Below are 16,582 nucleotides of genomic sequence, written 5' to 3'. Positions count from 1 at the left end.
GGCCTTCATCAACGGGCTCTGGTAATCCTTGTTGACTTGCTTGACGACAAGTTGCGAGTCGCCTCTGACGATGAGTTTCTTGATTCCGAGGTCCGCCACGATCCTAAGACCGGCAAGCAGCCCTTCGTACTCAGCCGTATTGTTTGTTGACACCTCCCTGGGGAAGTGCATCTGGATCATGTACTTGAGATGCTCTCCGATGGGCGCGACAAGCAGTACGCCAGCCCCGGCGCCCTGTAAGGAGAAAGCTCCATCAAAGTACATGATCCAGTCGCAACTAGCTTCCTTGCCGGGGAGAGCAGTCTCTTGGGTTTCTTCGTCAGGCATCGCAGTCCATTCTGCAATGAACTCCACCAGGACTCGGCTTTGAATCGTCGAGGTACTCTCAAACTTGAGGCCAAAGCTAGACAGTTCCGGTGCCCACTCTACGATCCTTCCCGTTGCGTCTGGATTGTGCAATATCCATTGCAGAGGGAGGCGAGTGACGACAGTGATTTCGTGCGCCTGGAAGTAGTGACGCAGCTTCCCCGAGGCCATAAGAAGGCCAAAGAGCAGTTTCTGCACACCGGAGTACCTCGATCTAGCCCCCTGCAGGAGGGAACTAACAAAGTAGACCGGATGCTGCATCATTTTCTTCTTCGGCGGCACTTCAATTGGCTGCGTCGTCTCGGCATCGGTGGCATCGGGCTCCGTCGCTGCTATTACCTCATCATCAATTTCTCTCTACGCCACTAGTGCGGCGCTGACCACCTGGTTTGTTGCCGCCAGGTACAGCAGCAACGGTTCCTATGGCCTAGGCGCAACTAGTATTGGCGCGGAGGAGAGGTACCTCTTCAAATCTTGCAATGTTGCTTCGGCTTCTGGCGTCCACTCCATCGGGCCCGCCTTTTTCAAAATTTTGAAAAAGGGAAGGGCGCGCTCGGCGGGCTTGGAAATGAACCTGCTCATGGCGGCAACGCAACCAGCAAGCCGACGCACATCCTTGACTCGCTTGGGTGCTTCAATCTGCTCTATAGCTTTGATATTATCCGGATTGGCCTCTATCCCACGTTGTGACACAAAGAACCCGAGAAGCTTGCTAGACGGGATGTCGAAGACGCACTTCTCAGGGTTCAGCTTGAGATTGATCTTGCGTAGGTTTGCAAATGTTTCTTGTAAATCTGATATGAGGGTTGCCCTGTTCTTGGTTTTGACCACTATATCATCCATATAAGCTTCCATATTTCTATGGAGCTGGGGTTCAAAACCAATCTGGACCGCCCTTGCAAACGTTGAACCAGCACTCTTCAACCCGAAAGGCATCCGTATAAAGCAATACGTACCACATGGGGTGATGAATGCCGTTTTCTCTTCATCTTCCCTTGTCATGCAGATCTGGTGGTAGACGGAGTAGGCATCAAGGAATGACAACAGATCACACCCAGCCGTGGAGTCAACAATCTGGTCGATGCGCGGCAACGGGAAGGGGTCTTTGGAACAAGCCTTATTAATATCTGTGTAATCAATACACAGCCTCCACTTCCCATTTGCCTTGCGCACTACCACCGGATTGGCCAACCACGTTGGATGGAGCACTCCTCTTACCAAACCCGCTGCTTCCAGTTTCCGGATCTCCTCTGTGATGAACTCTTGTCGTTCCAAAGCTTGCTTTCTGACCTTCTGCTTGACGGGCCGCGCATGAGGATAGACAACAAGGTGGTGCTAAATCACCTCCCTGGGAACGCCGGGGATGTCGGATGCTTGCCATGCAAACACATCGACATTCGCCCGCAGGAAGGTGACGAGCACGTCTTCCTATTTGTCTTCAAGGGTGGAGCTTATGGTAAAAGCTCCTCCCGTGCCGTCCTCCTTGACAGAAACCTTCTTGGTTCCCGGTGGTGTGGCCCTGGACTTCTTGTTTCTGTCGGCGGAGCTCTCTGGCACGTCCTCGACGGGAGCGCTACACTCCGAAGAGGTGCGCTTGCCGGAGTGGGTGCCTGAGGTCTCACCGGTCTTCTTTTTTTTCCTTCCCGGGGCTCCAGCGGCAGGAGCAAGCGCCTTAGCAATGGCGGCTGCTGCAACTGCTTGTTGGTAGAGTTGGTCAGCGCAAATTAGCGCATCCTTCTTGTCTGATGGTACGGTGATGATCGTCACAGGCCCCGGCATCTTCAGGGTGTTGTAGGCGTAATGTGACGCCGCCATGGACTTGGCCAGCGCTGGGCGGCCAAGGATCCCGTTGTAAGGCAAGGGGATCTTGGCAACGTCGAACACAATCCTTTTTGTCCTATAGTTCAGATCACTCCCAAAAGTCACAGGCAACATGACCTTTCCCTTTGGTTGACTTCTTCCCGGGTTGACCCCCTGAAACGTGCCCGTCTCTTCGAGGTCTTCATCAGGAATCTGCAATTTCTCGATCATGGCAGGCGAGATTAAGTTCAGACCGGCCCCGCCATTGACTAGCATCTTTGTCACCTTGAGGTTGTGTATTGTTGGTGAAACCAACAATGGCAAGCACCCGACTGCAGTAGTGCGATCAGGGTGATCCTCAGTGTCAAAAATGATAGGTGTGCTGGACCACTTCAGCGGCCTTTGGGCATCAAACGACGGTTCCGCCGCTGTAATCTCATGCGCCCACTGTTTAAGCTGGCGGTGAGAGGTATGCAGCGAGGCGCCGCCATCGACGCACATGGCCTCTGTAGCTTTCTGAAATTCTTGGTCACCATACTCATCATCCTCTTCGTGATCATCGTCTTCTGGCTTTTTGTCACGGCCCCGGGCGGGCCTCTCCTGTTGTTTATCTTTGTCGCGACGGCCCGCCTGGCCGTCACGCTTCTTGCCGGACCCCTCAGCATCGTCCTAGCCTTTCTCCTTGTCCCGCCTCTCATTTTCAGACCTCTGCTTCTCATCAAGGAGCTCAACCTATCGGCAGTTCTGGAGATCATGGCCTTTGGTGTGATGGATCTTGCAGTATTGCTTGTCGGAGTTTCCTGGCTTCTCGGCAGCCGCCAAGGCCCGGCAGGCGACACATCCGGTAATTTCCTTGCCGGGGTCATCTGCCTTGGTTTTCTTGGCGGAGCCGGCGTCGTCAGATCCCTCGCCGGCAAGCACAACTTTACCTTTGCGCTTCCTGTTGCGGTGCCGGCCTTTCTTCACCGGGGCGGCAGTATCCTCATCTAAGGAGTCGGTTTCCATGCCGGCATCTTCGCCGGGTACTCCCTTCCCTCTTCAGCTCAGGCACATCTGTCAGCAAGAACATAGAGTTGTGGCACATCTTTCACCTTGTTCATTGCTAGTTCTTCATGCGTCTTGCGGTTACGCACGTTCTGATGGAACACGTTGATGATGGCGCCAGGGTGAACATCAGGGATATTGTACTGTACCCGGCTGAACCTCTGTATATACTTGCGCAGACTCTCGCCTCCCTTCTGGGGAATGACATGCAGGTCACTTGCTTGGCCATGGGCTTGGTAACCTCCAGTAAAGGCGCCCACAAACTCATGGCACAAATCCGACCAGGAGGAAATAGAGTCTACTAGCAAGTGCATCAACCACGACATGGCGTTGGGTTTAAGAGCCAATGGAAAGTAATTCGCAAGCACCTTATCGTCGCGGGCCCCGGCGGCTTGCATCGTGATGGTGTAGATGCTGAGGAACTCAGACGGGTGAGTCTTGCCGTTGTACTTTTCGCCAACGTCAGGTTTGAAGGTGCGGTGAGTGGGCCACGGGAACTGCCGCAGCTCACGGGTAAAAGCCGGACAGCCTACCTCGTAAGGTAGGCCTCCAGGGCTCTCCGGGGCCGGGTGGTTCACAACAGGCCCTGCTCGCCTGTCTGACTGGTGGCGCGCTCCGCGCCGACGCTCGATAGTGGTTCGAGCGTCTTCATGGGCTCGTTCCCGAAGAACTTGGCGCTGGTCACAGTGGGTCCGCGGGTCAGACGATGCTATGGAGATGTCGTCGCCCGCGACGTCGCGACGAGCCGGCGTTCGCGGTACCGGATGGGGTAGAGCTGAATGCACCATGGTCGCGGCGCCGCCGACTTTTCTGCCACTGGTCCGCGGGACTCCATCGAAGCGTCGACCCGGGGGCCCCACCAGACTTGATTCGTCTTTGTTGGCCACGACAACAAGGCTTTGGATAGTGGCTCTCCATTCGTCGAGTTTCCCCATAGTGGGAGGAAAGTCGAGGAGCAACTGCGTGCGCGCTAGGGCCTCTGCTGGCGTCGGTGGCAGCGAAACCTGCATGGATCGCGACGCGCTTTGACTTCTGACCATGTCATAAGGAGCTCTATCACGACCCCACGACCGCATGCCGTTTTCACCAGCACCTCGGCGAGTGGGCAGGTCTTCTACGTCCCGGGAGTGGCGCTCGGGGCTCTTCCCGCGGCGACGCCCAGGATCTTCGGCGTGATTACGCCGTTCGTCGCGCGCTGCCTGGGAGGAGCGCGCTGTTGGCGCCAGCGTGGGAGTCTTGGAGGCCCTTGCGTCGCCTTCGGGCGGGGCGGCGATGACCTTGGAAGGCCCCGCTCCACCCGCGAAGGGCTTGGCTCCGCCTTTGGATTTGGCGACGTGTGGCCCGTTACCAGGCGCACAAACATCGCCGCCTCCCAAACTCCGGCTGATGGGATGGTGTTGGAGTTCGCGAGCAGCGCCCCGGGTCCTTTCTGCAACCGGTCCGCTGCTCGCCCGCGTCAGGATGGGCTGTCCGGCTTCCGACTGGCCAACCACCACCGTCGTCTTCTTCTTGGGCGCCATGATGATGAAGAAGCGCCGAACTAACTGCTAAAGCCGATTCACACAACCGCGCCCCCTACCTGGCACGCCAAAGATGTCGGTGGGAACAACACCTATGGGATCACAAGAATCCCTACTGTGGTTAGCGGGGCGTGTGGTCGTGAGAAGAGCGGATCAAACAGATAGCACACGGTTCGTTTATCCAGGTTCGGGCCGTGAGGATGCGTAAAACCCTACTCCTGCTTTGGTGGATTGTATATCTGTGTTCTTGAGCTAGCTATGGGGCGTGAGGAGCTCCAAAAAGCCGAATCCTTCCTCTGGTCGCCTCAGGCCTCCTTTTATAGAAAAAGGGGTTGCCACAGTGGCACACAGGAGGTGGAAAGGGTAAAGTGCTGCGAGGTTATCCCTCGCATCACATGACAAGGCGCATTTAATGCGTCTTGCTTAGGTGTCCTTGCTTTATCGGGGACGGGGGAGAAACCTGTCTCGTCCGTCGCCGCTCCTTCTGGTGTCGACACGGGCCCTGGCCAGCGACGCCTGCGATGCCATGTAGGTAGGTAGGCAGCTAAGATGGCGCAGTGGTGGGTCTTCACGAAGATCTGCATGCCGCCACGCGGGTGCCTGCCCAGCTGGTTGGGTCGGCAGCTGCAGGCATGCGGTGGTGGAGGTTTAGTCGGCGTGGGCCTGATGGTGGCCCTGCGGGTGTCCTCGGCAAGGGCCTTGCCGGGGCCCCGTCAAGGGTCTTGCCGAGGCGCCTGCTATCATCCCCGGCAAGGCGCTTGCCGGGGGCCTTGTGATCTTCCTCGGCTGGGATCCCGCCAAGGGTTGTCGTCTCCTTAGTGCGTATCTGATCTTGAATGTCTTCACAAAGATCTGCATGCCGCCACGGGGATGTCTCCCGAATCCTTGCCCTTTGGGGGCAGTGGACTCAAGGGTGATTTGCTCCGTAGGCGCGGGACGAGTCGCCGTGGCAAGGGTCTTGCCGGGGCTGCTAGAACTGTCTCCCGGCAAGGATCTTGCCAGGGGAGTCCGCTTCGTCCCCTTTGCTCTTCGTGGTCTTGGCCTTGGCGTTTTTCTAGTTCTCTTGAGCTTCGGTCTTACCCTGGCTCACCTCCCTTGCCTTGCTTGGTGTGGTGGTATCCGCGGCTCAGACTGCCCGTGCACAGTTATAGGGGTACAAAAAGTGTACCCCTCTTTTTGTACACCGACAAATAGTTTCTATAAAACAAATCCACCACCATGCTATAAAAAATATAAGTGAAGTACTAGAGCAAAATTATATAACTCAAAAGATATAAGCGAAGCACATAGAGTATTCTAACAAATTCCAAATCATGTATGGTTCTCTCAAAAGGTGTGTACAGCAAGGATGATTGTGGTAAACTAACAAGCAAAGACTCAAATAATACAAGACGCTCCAAGCAAAACACATATCATGTGGCAAATAAAAATATAGCTCCAAGTAAAGTTACCGATAGAAGTAGACGAAAGAGGGGATGCCTTCCGGGGCATCCCCAAGCTTTGGCTTTTAGGTGTCCTTAGATTATATTGGGGGTGCCATGGGCATCCCCAAGCTTAGGCTCTTGCCACTCCTTGTTCTGTAATCCATCAAATCTTTACCCAAAACTTGAAAACTTCACAACACAAAACTTAAAGTAGAAAATCTCGTGAGCTCCGTTAGCGATAGAAAATAAAAGATCACTTCAAGGTACTGTAATGAACTCATTCTTTATTTATATTGGTGTCATACCTACTGTATTACAACTTCTCTATGGTTTATAAACTATTTTACTAGCCATAGATTCATCAAAATAAGCAAACAACACAGGAAAAACAGAATCTGTCAAAAACAGAACAGTCTGTAGTAATCTATAGCTTGCACAAGATCTGGAACCGAAAAAATTCTAAAATAAATTGCTGGACGTGAGGAATTTATCTATTAATCATCCGCAAAAATAATTAACTAAATAGAACTCTCCAAATAAAAATGGCAGCAGTTCTCGTGAGCGCTAAAGTTTCTGTTTTTTACAGCAAGTTCAACAAGACTTTCCCCAAGTCTTCCTAATGGTTCTACTTGCACAAACACTAATTAAACACAAAAAACACAACCAAAACAGAGGCTATATAAATTATTTATTACTAAACAGGATAAAAAAGTAAGGAATAAAAATAAAATTGGGTTGCCTCCCAACAAGCGCTATCGTTTAACGCCCCTAGCTAGGCATAACAAGCAAGCATAGATCTAGGTATTGCCATCTTTGATAGGCAATCCATAAGTGGCTCTCATAATAGATTCATAAGGTAATTTAATCTTCTTTCTAGTAAAGTGTTCCATGCCTTTACTTAATGGAAATTGGAATCTAATATTTCCTTCCTTCATATCAATAATTGCACCAATCGTTCTAAGGAAAGGTCTACCAAGAATAATAGGACATGAAGGATTGCAATCTATGTCAAGAACAATAAAAATCTACGGGCACATAATTCCTATTTGCAACAATAGGAACATAATTAATTCTTCCCATAGGTTTCTTAATAGTGGAGTCCGCAAGGTGCAAGTTTAGAGAGCAATCATCAAGATCACGGAAACCTAACAAATCACACAAAGTCTTTGGAATCGTGGAAATACTAGCACCCAGATCACATAAAGCATAGCATTCATGGTCTTTAATTTTAATTTTAATAGTTGGTTCCCACTCATCATAAAGTTTTCTAGGGATAGAAACTTCCAATTCAAGTTTTTCTTCATAAGATTGCATCAAGGCATCAATGATATGTTTAGTAAACGCTTTATTTTGACTATAAGCATGAGGAGAACATAGCACGGATTGCAACAAGGAAATATAATCAATCAAAGAGCAATTTTCATAGTTAACTTCCTTCAAATCCATAATAGTGGGTTTAGCAACATCTAGGGTTTTAATTTCTTCAATCCCACTTTTACCAAATTTAGCATCAAGATCAATAAATTCCGAATTCTTGGAACGCCTTCTAGGTAAAGGTGGATCATATTCAGTCCCATCATCATCAAGATTCATATTGCAAAACAAAGATTTAATAGGGGACACATCAATAACTTTTAGATCTTCATCTTTATTTTCATAGCAACTAGAAGAACACGCTCTTAGGCATCTTTCTTAGCACGCATCCTAGCGGTTCTTTCTTTGCACTCATCAATGGAAATTCTCATGGCTTTGAGAGACTCATTGATATCATGCTTAGGTGGAATAGATCTAAGTTTCAAAGAATCAACATCAAGAGCAATTCTATCAACGTTCCTAGCCAAATCATCAATCTTAAGCAATTTTTCTTCAATCATAGCATTAAAATTATTTTGCGAAGTAATAAATTCTTTAATATTAGATTCAAAATCAGAGGGCATCTTATTATAATTTCCATAAGAATTGTTGTAGGAATTACCATAATTATTAGAGGGATTACTAGGGTAAGGCCTAGGATTGAAATTTCCTCTATACGCGTTGTTACCAAAAAAATTCCTACCAACAAAATTCACATCCATAGATTCATTATTATTCTCAATCAAAGTAGACAAGGGCATATCATTAGGATCAAAAGAAACACTCTTATTAGCAAATAATTTCATAAGTTCATCCATCTTTCCACTCAAAACATTAATTTCTTCTATCGCATGCACCTTTTTATTAGTAGATCTTTCAGTATGCCATTGAGAATAATTAACCATAATATTATCTAGAAGTTTAGTAGCTTCTGCTAAAGTGATTTCCATAAAAGTGCCTCCCGCGGCCGAATCTAAAAGATTTCTAGAAGCAAAATTCAATCCGGCATAAATTTTTTGTATAATCATCCACAAATTTAAACCATGAGTAGGGCAATTACATATCATTAATTTCATTCTCTCCCAAGCTTGTGCAACATGTTCATGATCAAGTTGCTTAAAATTCATAATATCGTTTCTAAGAGAGATGATCTTAGCGGGAGGAAAATACTTAGAGATAAAAGCATCTTTGCACTTGTTCCATGAATCAATACTATTTTTAGGCAAAGACGAAAACCAAGCTTTAGCACAATCTTTAAGCGAAAAAGGAAATAGCTTCAATTTAACAATATCATTATCCACATCTTTCTTCTTTTGCATGTCACACAAATCAACGAAGCTATTAGGATGGGTAGCGGCATCTTCACTAGGAAGGCCGGAAAACGGATCTTTCATGACAAGATTCAGCAAAGCAATATTAATTTCACAAGATTCAGCATTGGTAAGAGGAGCAATCAGAGTGCTAATAAAATCATTGTTGTTGGTATTGGTGAAGTCACACAATTTAGTATTATCTTGAGCCATCGTGACAAGCAAGCAAACTAACACACAAGCAAACAAAAAACAAGCGGGCAAAAAGAGGCAAATAGAGAGGGAGGATAGAGAGAGAGGGCGAATAAAATGACAAGGGTGAAGTGGGGGAGAGGAAAACGAGAGGCAAATGGAAAATAATGTAATGCGGGAGATAAGGGTATGTGATGGGTACTTGGTATGTTGACTTTTGCGTAGACCTCCCCGGCAACGGCGCCAGAAATCCTTCTTGCTACCTCTTAAGCACTGCGTTGGTTTTCCCCGAAGAGGAAGGGATGATGCAGCAAAGTAGCGTAAGTATTTCCCTCAGTTTTTGAGAACCAAGGTATCAATCCAGTAGGAGGCTACGCGCGAGTCCCTCGCACCTGCACAAAACAAATAAATCCTCGCAACCAACGCAAATAGGGGTTGTCAATCCCTATAGGGCCACTTACGAGAGTGAGATCTGATAGATATGATAAGATAATATTTTTGGTATTTTTATGATAAAGATGCAAAGTAAAATAAAGGCAAAGTAAATAGCAAAGGAAATAACTAAGTAGTAGGAGATCAGTATGATAAAGATAGACCCGGGGGCCATAGGTTTCACTAGTGGCTTCTCTCGAGAGCATAAGTATTCTACGGTGGGTGAACAAATTACTATTGAGCAATTGACAGAATTGAGCATAGTTATGAGAATATCTAGGTATGATCATGTATATAGGCATCACGTCCGAGACAAGTAGACCGACTCCTGCCTGCATCTACTACTATTACTCCACTCATCGACCGCTATCTAGCATGCATCTAGAGTATTAAGTTAAAAACAGAGTAACGCCTTAAGCAAGATGACATGATGTAGAGGGATAGACTCATGCAATATGAAGAAAACCCCATCTTGTTATCCTCGATGGCAACAATACAATACGTGCCTTGCTGCCCTTACTGTCACTGCGAAAGGACACCGCAAGATTGAACCCAAAGCTAAGCACTTCTCCCATTGCAAGAAAGATCAATCTAGTAGGCCAAACCAAACTGATAATTCGAAGAGACTTGCAAAGATAACCAATCATACATAATAGAATTCAGAGAAGATTCAAATATTATTCATAGATAGACTTGATCATAAACCCACAATTCATCGATCTCAACAATCACATCGCAAAAAGAAGATTACATCAAATAGATCTCCACAAGAGAGGGGGAGAACATTGTATTGAGATCCAAAAAGAGAGAAGAAGCCATATAGCTACTAACTATGGACCCGTAGGTCTGAGGTAAACTACTCACACTTCATCGGAGGGGCTATGGTGTTGATGTAGAAGCCCTCCGTGATCGATGCCCCCTCCGGCGGAGCTCTGGAACAGGCCCCAGGATGGGATCTCGTGGATACAGAAAGTTACGACGGTGGAATTAGGGTTTTGGCTCCCGTTCTGATCGTTTGGGGGTACGTGGATACATATAGGAGGAAGAAGTACGTTGGTGGAGCAACAGGGGGCCCATGAGGGTGGGGGGTGCGCCTGGTAGGGTAGGGCGTGCCCCCTACCTCGTGGCCTCCTGTTACGTGCCTTGACATAGGGTCCAAGTCTCCCGGGTCTTATCTGTTGAGAAAATCACGTTCCCGAAGGTTTTTTTCCGTTTGGACTCCGTTTGATATTCCTTTTCTTCGAAACCCTAAAATAGGCAAAAAAACAACAATTCTGGGTTGGGCCTCCGGTTAATAGGTTAGTCCCAAAAATAATATAGAAGTGGATAATAAAGCTCAATAATGTCCAAAACAGTAGATAATATAGCATGGAGCAATCAAAAATTATAGATACGTTGGAGACGTATCACCGCTCTTTGCCGGTGCTGCTCCGCGCCGCCCCTGACGCTCCTCCTCGCCGGCGCCGCAGCGCGTCATGACGCGCCCTCGGCGGATCCCTCCACTCCGGCAAGCTCCAGTCGATGTCGTCTCCCTCCTCTCCGGCAAGCCCACTCCGGTCAACCTCGATCCACGCGTCGAACCCTAGATCTGGGCATCTCGGAAGACGAAATTCCCTAAGTCATTTTATTTTTTGCATTCTAAAGCACTATTCTTCATGCCATAACTCTGTCATTGTAGCTCCGTTTAGGGCGTGTGATATATCAAATTGTTCATCTAGATGTGATCTTCATTTTGTTCCATTGCACCATGCTTGTTTGAGTCCATCTTGATGTCCAAATTGTTGATGCAAGAGTGCTATAAAATAGTTCCTGTTTCTTAACAGATCTTGAGCATTTGTCATTTTTTGCCATGATTATTGTGTGCTGCATATGGGCATGAGCTCTACATGTGTTTTGGGATATGCCATACCATCTTTACAGGGGTGTATGCCATGTATTTTTGTGATCAAGGTGGTGACTAGCACATGCATGCAAAGTAGCTTTCGTGATATTGCTGATTTCAGGGAATTTGCTCTGTTGTTATTTTTATGCCATGTATTCATGTTGCTACAGAGAGATCCATGCTTCTTTTGAGTATATTCAGTAAGGATGATTTGGGCATATGGTTATGCTCTGTCCATCCATTCCCCTGTTTGCATTTATGGAGTGCCCTAGCATGACTCAATCTTGCTCTACTTTTGCTATAAAATGTTCCTGGCAGATTGGTTACGTGTTAATCAATTTTGCCAAGGTTGTTGTAGTTGATCCATGCATGCTATGAACTTATTATTGCCTTGCTTGGCTTCATGATCATGTCTTCTTGCTGGTAGTATGCTTAGCTTGTCATGCAATGCCTTGTGTTGAGTGCATCGAGCTCGCAAAGAGGCCTTCATAATTCTGTTTATGCCATGTCCAGTTTTCTGCTAACTCTGTGATGCTGTTATCTTTTGCATTTTTGACATGCTTGTTTGAACCTGATCTTGTGTGATTTAGCCGTAGCTCAGTGTTCATCTTTCGTCAAGCATCTTGAGTAGATCACTGCCATGTGCTTTGTTGCTATGTTGGAGTGCATTAGCTTAGTTTCTTGTTGCATTCTAGATGGCATCATGCTGTTAATCGCAGAATTGTGCCATTATCGTTTTGCTTGCCATTTGCAAACCGTGCACCCGATTGTGGTGATCTTTATATCGATTTCAAACGAAATCAACTCATCTTTCCAGCAGCACACTTGGTTTGCCAACTTGAGGCCTGGTTTAATCTTTTCCTTCCAGAGCATGCATATGCATTGCATATCACATCCTGCATATCATGTCATGTTTTGCATCATGTTGCTTGCGCATTGCATCGTGGTTGGTTGTTGTTTTCCTTTGCTTGTGTTCTTGTTTTGGGTAGAGCCGGGAGACGAGTACGTGATTGAGGAACCCGTTGAGTACGCTTACGAGGATCAAGCTTACGTCAACTCGAAGAACTTTGCAGGCAAGATGACCATACCCTCGAAATCACTTCTATCTTTGCTTGCTAGTTGCTCGCTCTATTGCAATGCCGCAATTCCTACCACATGCTTTATCATGCCTCCCTTATTGCCATGTCAAACCTCTAACCCACCTTGTGCTAGCAAACCGTTGTTTGGCTATGTTACCGCTTTGCTCAGCCCCTCTTATAGCGTTGCTAGTTGTAGGTGAAGATGGAGTTTGTTCCTTGTTGGAACATGTTTATTGTTGGGATATCATTATTATATCTTGTTTACTTTAATGCACCTATATACTTGGTAAAGGGTGCAAGGCTCGGCCTTATGCCTAGTGTTTTGTTCCACTCTTGCCGCCCTAGTTTCCGTCATACCGGTGTTATGTTCCTTGATTTTGCGTTCCTTACGCAGTTGGGTTATAATGGGAACCCCTTGACAGTTCGCCTTGAATAAAAATCCTCCAGCAAGGCCCAACCTTGGTTTTACCATTTGCCACCTAAGCCTTTTTCCCTTTGGTTTCGCGGACTCAAGGGTCATCTTTATTTTAAACCCCCAGGCCAGTGCTTCTCTAAGTGTTGGTCCAACCTGAGCGATGTCCGGCGCCCCCTGGGCAACCAGGGTCTATGCCAACCCGATGTCTGGATCATCCGGTGTGCCCTGAGAACGAGATACGCGCGACTCCTATCGGGATTTGTCGGCACATCGGGCGGCTTTGCTGGTCTTGTTTTACCATTGTCGAGATGTCTTGTAACCGGGATTCCGAGTCTGATCGGGTCTTCCTGGGAGAAGGAATATCCTTTGTTGACTGTGAGAGCTTGTGATGGGCTAAGTTGGGACACCCCCGCTGGGTTTGAACTTTCGAAAGCCGTGCCCGCGGTTATGAGCAGATGGGAATTTGTTAATATCCGGTTGTAGAAAACATGACACTTAACTTAACTAAAAATGAATCAACAACGTGTGTAACCGTGATGGTCTCTTTTCGGTGGAGTCCGGGAAGAGAACACGGCCTCGTGTTATGCTTGAACGTAAGTAGTTTCAGGATCACTTATTGATCTTTGTAGCTTCTCGACCGTGCTTTGCTTCTCTACTCGTTCTCATTTGCGTAAGTTAGCCACCATATATGCTAGTGCTTACTGCAGCTCCACCTTACTACCTTTTCCTACCCATAAGCTTAAATAGTCTTGATCGCGAGGGTGTGAGATTGCTGAGTCCCCATGACTCACAGATTACTTCCAAAAACCAGATGCAGGTGCCGATGATGCCATTACAGGAGATGCGACCAAACTCAAGTGGGAGTTCGACTAGGATTCTGGACGTTACTATGTTTCCTTTCCAGACGATCAGTAGTGGAGCCCAGTTGGGGCGATCGGGGATCTTTCGCATTTGGGGTTGTCTTTATTTTGGTTCCGTACTCGGACCTTGATTGTATTCTGGATGATGTAATGCTATATTTATGTATTGTGTGAACTGACGATTGTAAGCCAACTCTGTATCTCTTTCTTATTCAGTACATGGGATGTGTAAAGATTACCCCTCTTGTGACATTCCTACTATGCGGCTATGCCTCTAAGTCGTGCTCCGACACGTGGGAGATATAGCCGCATCGTTGGTGTTACAGTGCGCTCATCAGCTTCCTCCATAAGAATTGGAACATATTCGCATGGCAGCTATCAGACATGCCTGAAGTTCCAAGGGAGCTACATGCCTGAAGTTCCAAGGGAGCTAGCTGAGGACAAATTTAACATCATCAAGGGAGTGAGGCCTCTCAATCATACACTTCATCACTTCTCTGAACCAAGCAGAATGCAATCGGAGAAGAAGTCGCGACTCTTGTCAACCGGATTCATCAAGGATGTACTCCACTCAAAATGGGTATCCAATCCAGTCATTGCCCGAAGAAGAACAAGATTTGGCGTCTCTATGCATCGACTAAAAATCTCATCTAGAGCGTATTCGAGGCTGCGCGGAAATTGGTCCTCTACTTTCAGGATCATTCGATTACTGTGGTTAGTTCAGCCCCATTGTCAGAAATAATCGACAATCGGGATGCCACAGGACGAGTGTCCAAGTGGAATATCTAGCTGTTGCCTCATCATATCAAGTTTGAACCAAGAAGAGCGATGAAGCTTTAGGCCCTAGATGATTTTGTTGCAGAGTGGACAGAATCTCAAAACCCACCCACCCCGCAACAGTAGGATCACTGGGTCATGTACTTTGATGGTTCCAAAATGCCGGTTAGCCTAGAGGCCGGAGTAGTCCTTATCTCATCAAAAGGTGACAACTATTTATGTCTCACATATCCTTTTCACGACATCCACTAATGCTGCATAGTACGAGACCTTGTTGTATGGGCTCTGAATGACAATCCCACTTGGAATTACCCGCTTGCTGGTCCGTGCGATTTAGATCTCATCGTCAAGCTGGTGATGAAAGAGGGTACGTCAGGAGCAAATCAATGACTAACTATTACGCGGTGGTCAGAAAGCTGGAAGGAAGATTTGAAGGACTGGAGTTGACTCACGTCCCGAGAGTTGAGAATGAGGCAGATGATGCTTCTGTGAAGCTTGGTTCCACTTGAAAGCCTATTTCACTCAGTATTTTCCTTGAGCACCTCCATGAACCAACTATTCATGAGAGCCCATGTGGCAATCCAGATAATGCTCAACAACCAAAGTCGCTTCAGATCCAAAGGCAGTACAAATCCCAATAGTCATTGATCTGATTCGAGAGATCTAGTCATGTCTTTCTACTCGAAGTTACCATATATTACATACCATCTCACGAAGGAACTCCCTAAAGATGAAGTAGAAGCCAAACAAGTCATACAACAATCATAGTCATACACGGTGTTGTATTGTCATGAAGTGTATCCGAGTGCCCTGAGACCAACATGATTCTTTGAATTCTTGCAAAGCAAAGTTTGTTCCATTATCCATGGTAATGTCATGAGGAAAGTGAAATCAAAAGATAATTCCCCTCATAAAATTGACCGTCATTGCTCCGTCCAACTTTTTGACTAGCTTAGCCTCAATCCATTTAATGAATATGTTGACTGTGACCAACAGATAGGTGAAACCCCTTAGCCGATTCTGAATGGACCAAGCATGTCAAAACCCAAACAACAATGGGCTTAAAAAGGGGGATTGTCTTCAACTCAGAAGATAGCATGTGGGACTGCTTGGTGTACATCTGACAACCAACAGAGGTGCGGATGATCTCAGCCACATCGGCATGCGCAGTGAGCCAGAAAAATCCGGCTCAAAATGCTTTAGCGACGAATGCCCGAGAGGACGCATGATGTCTGCGGGTTCTCAAGTGGATCTCGTTCAGGATTTGCCTGCCCTTATTAGGAGAAATGTATCTTTAGGAGACGCCAGTCGCAATGAGCTTGTACAATTCTCTATTCAACATTGTGTAGGACTTTCATCGCCATATGATCTATTTGGCTTCTACTTCATCTTCAGGGAGTTCCTTCCTTGGAAGGTATGCAATATATGGCAACGTCCAGTCGGGAGTCAGGACTAGAACCTCTTGGATTATTTGGATTTGCAATGCTACTAGGATTTGCAATGCCTCTAGATCTGAAGTCACTTATGGCTGTTGAGGATTATTTGCATTGCCATATGGTTTCTCATGAACAGTCGATTCGTGGAGCTGCTGAAGAATAATACCAGGTCGAATTGGCAACACAGTGAAACCAAGCTTCGCCAAGGAAGCAACTACCTCATTCTCAACTCTCGAAACGTGAGTCAACTCCAGTCCTTCGAATATTTCTTCTAGCTTTCGGAAGGCTGCGCAATAGGTAGTCATTGATTCGCCCCTAACGTCCCACTCTTTCACCACCTGCTGGATGACGAGATTCGAATCGCCATGGACCAGCGAGCTGGTAATTCCGAGTGAGATTGTCATTCAGAGCCATACATCAAGGCTTCATGCTCTACAGTGTTATTGGATGCCATCGAATGTATTTGCAAGACATATAGCTTGCCACCTTTTGGCGAGTTAAGGACCACTCCAGCCCCGCGTCAGCTAGCATTTTGGAACCATCAAAGTACATGATCTAGTGACAAGGGGCGGCGGCCAAGATGACAGAGAGGTTCGAGGACATCTTGGTGAAGAATGAGGAGGCATGTGTCAAGCGCTCTGACGTCAAGGAGGCATGTAAGAACGATAAGTTTAACATCTTGATCACGGCGA

This window comes from Triticum dicoccoides, chromosome 6A (genome assembly GCF_002162155.2).
Source record: "Triticum dicoccoides isolate Atlit2015 ecotype Zavitan chromosome 6A, WEW_v2.0, whole genome shotgun sequence".
NCBI classification, from domain to species: domain Eukaryota; kingdom Viridiplantae; phylum Streptophyta; class Magnoliopsida; order Poales; family Poaceae; genus Triticum; species Triticum dicoccoides.
This window is presented reverse-complemented; position numbering follows the sequence as displayed.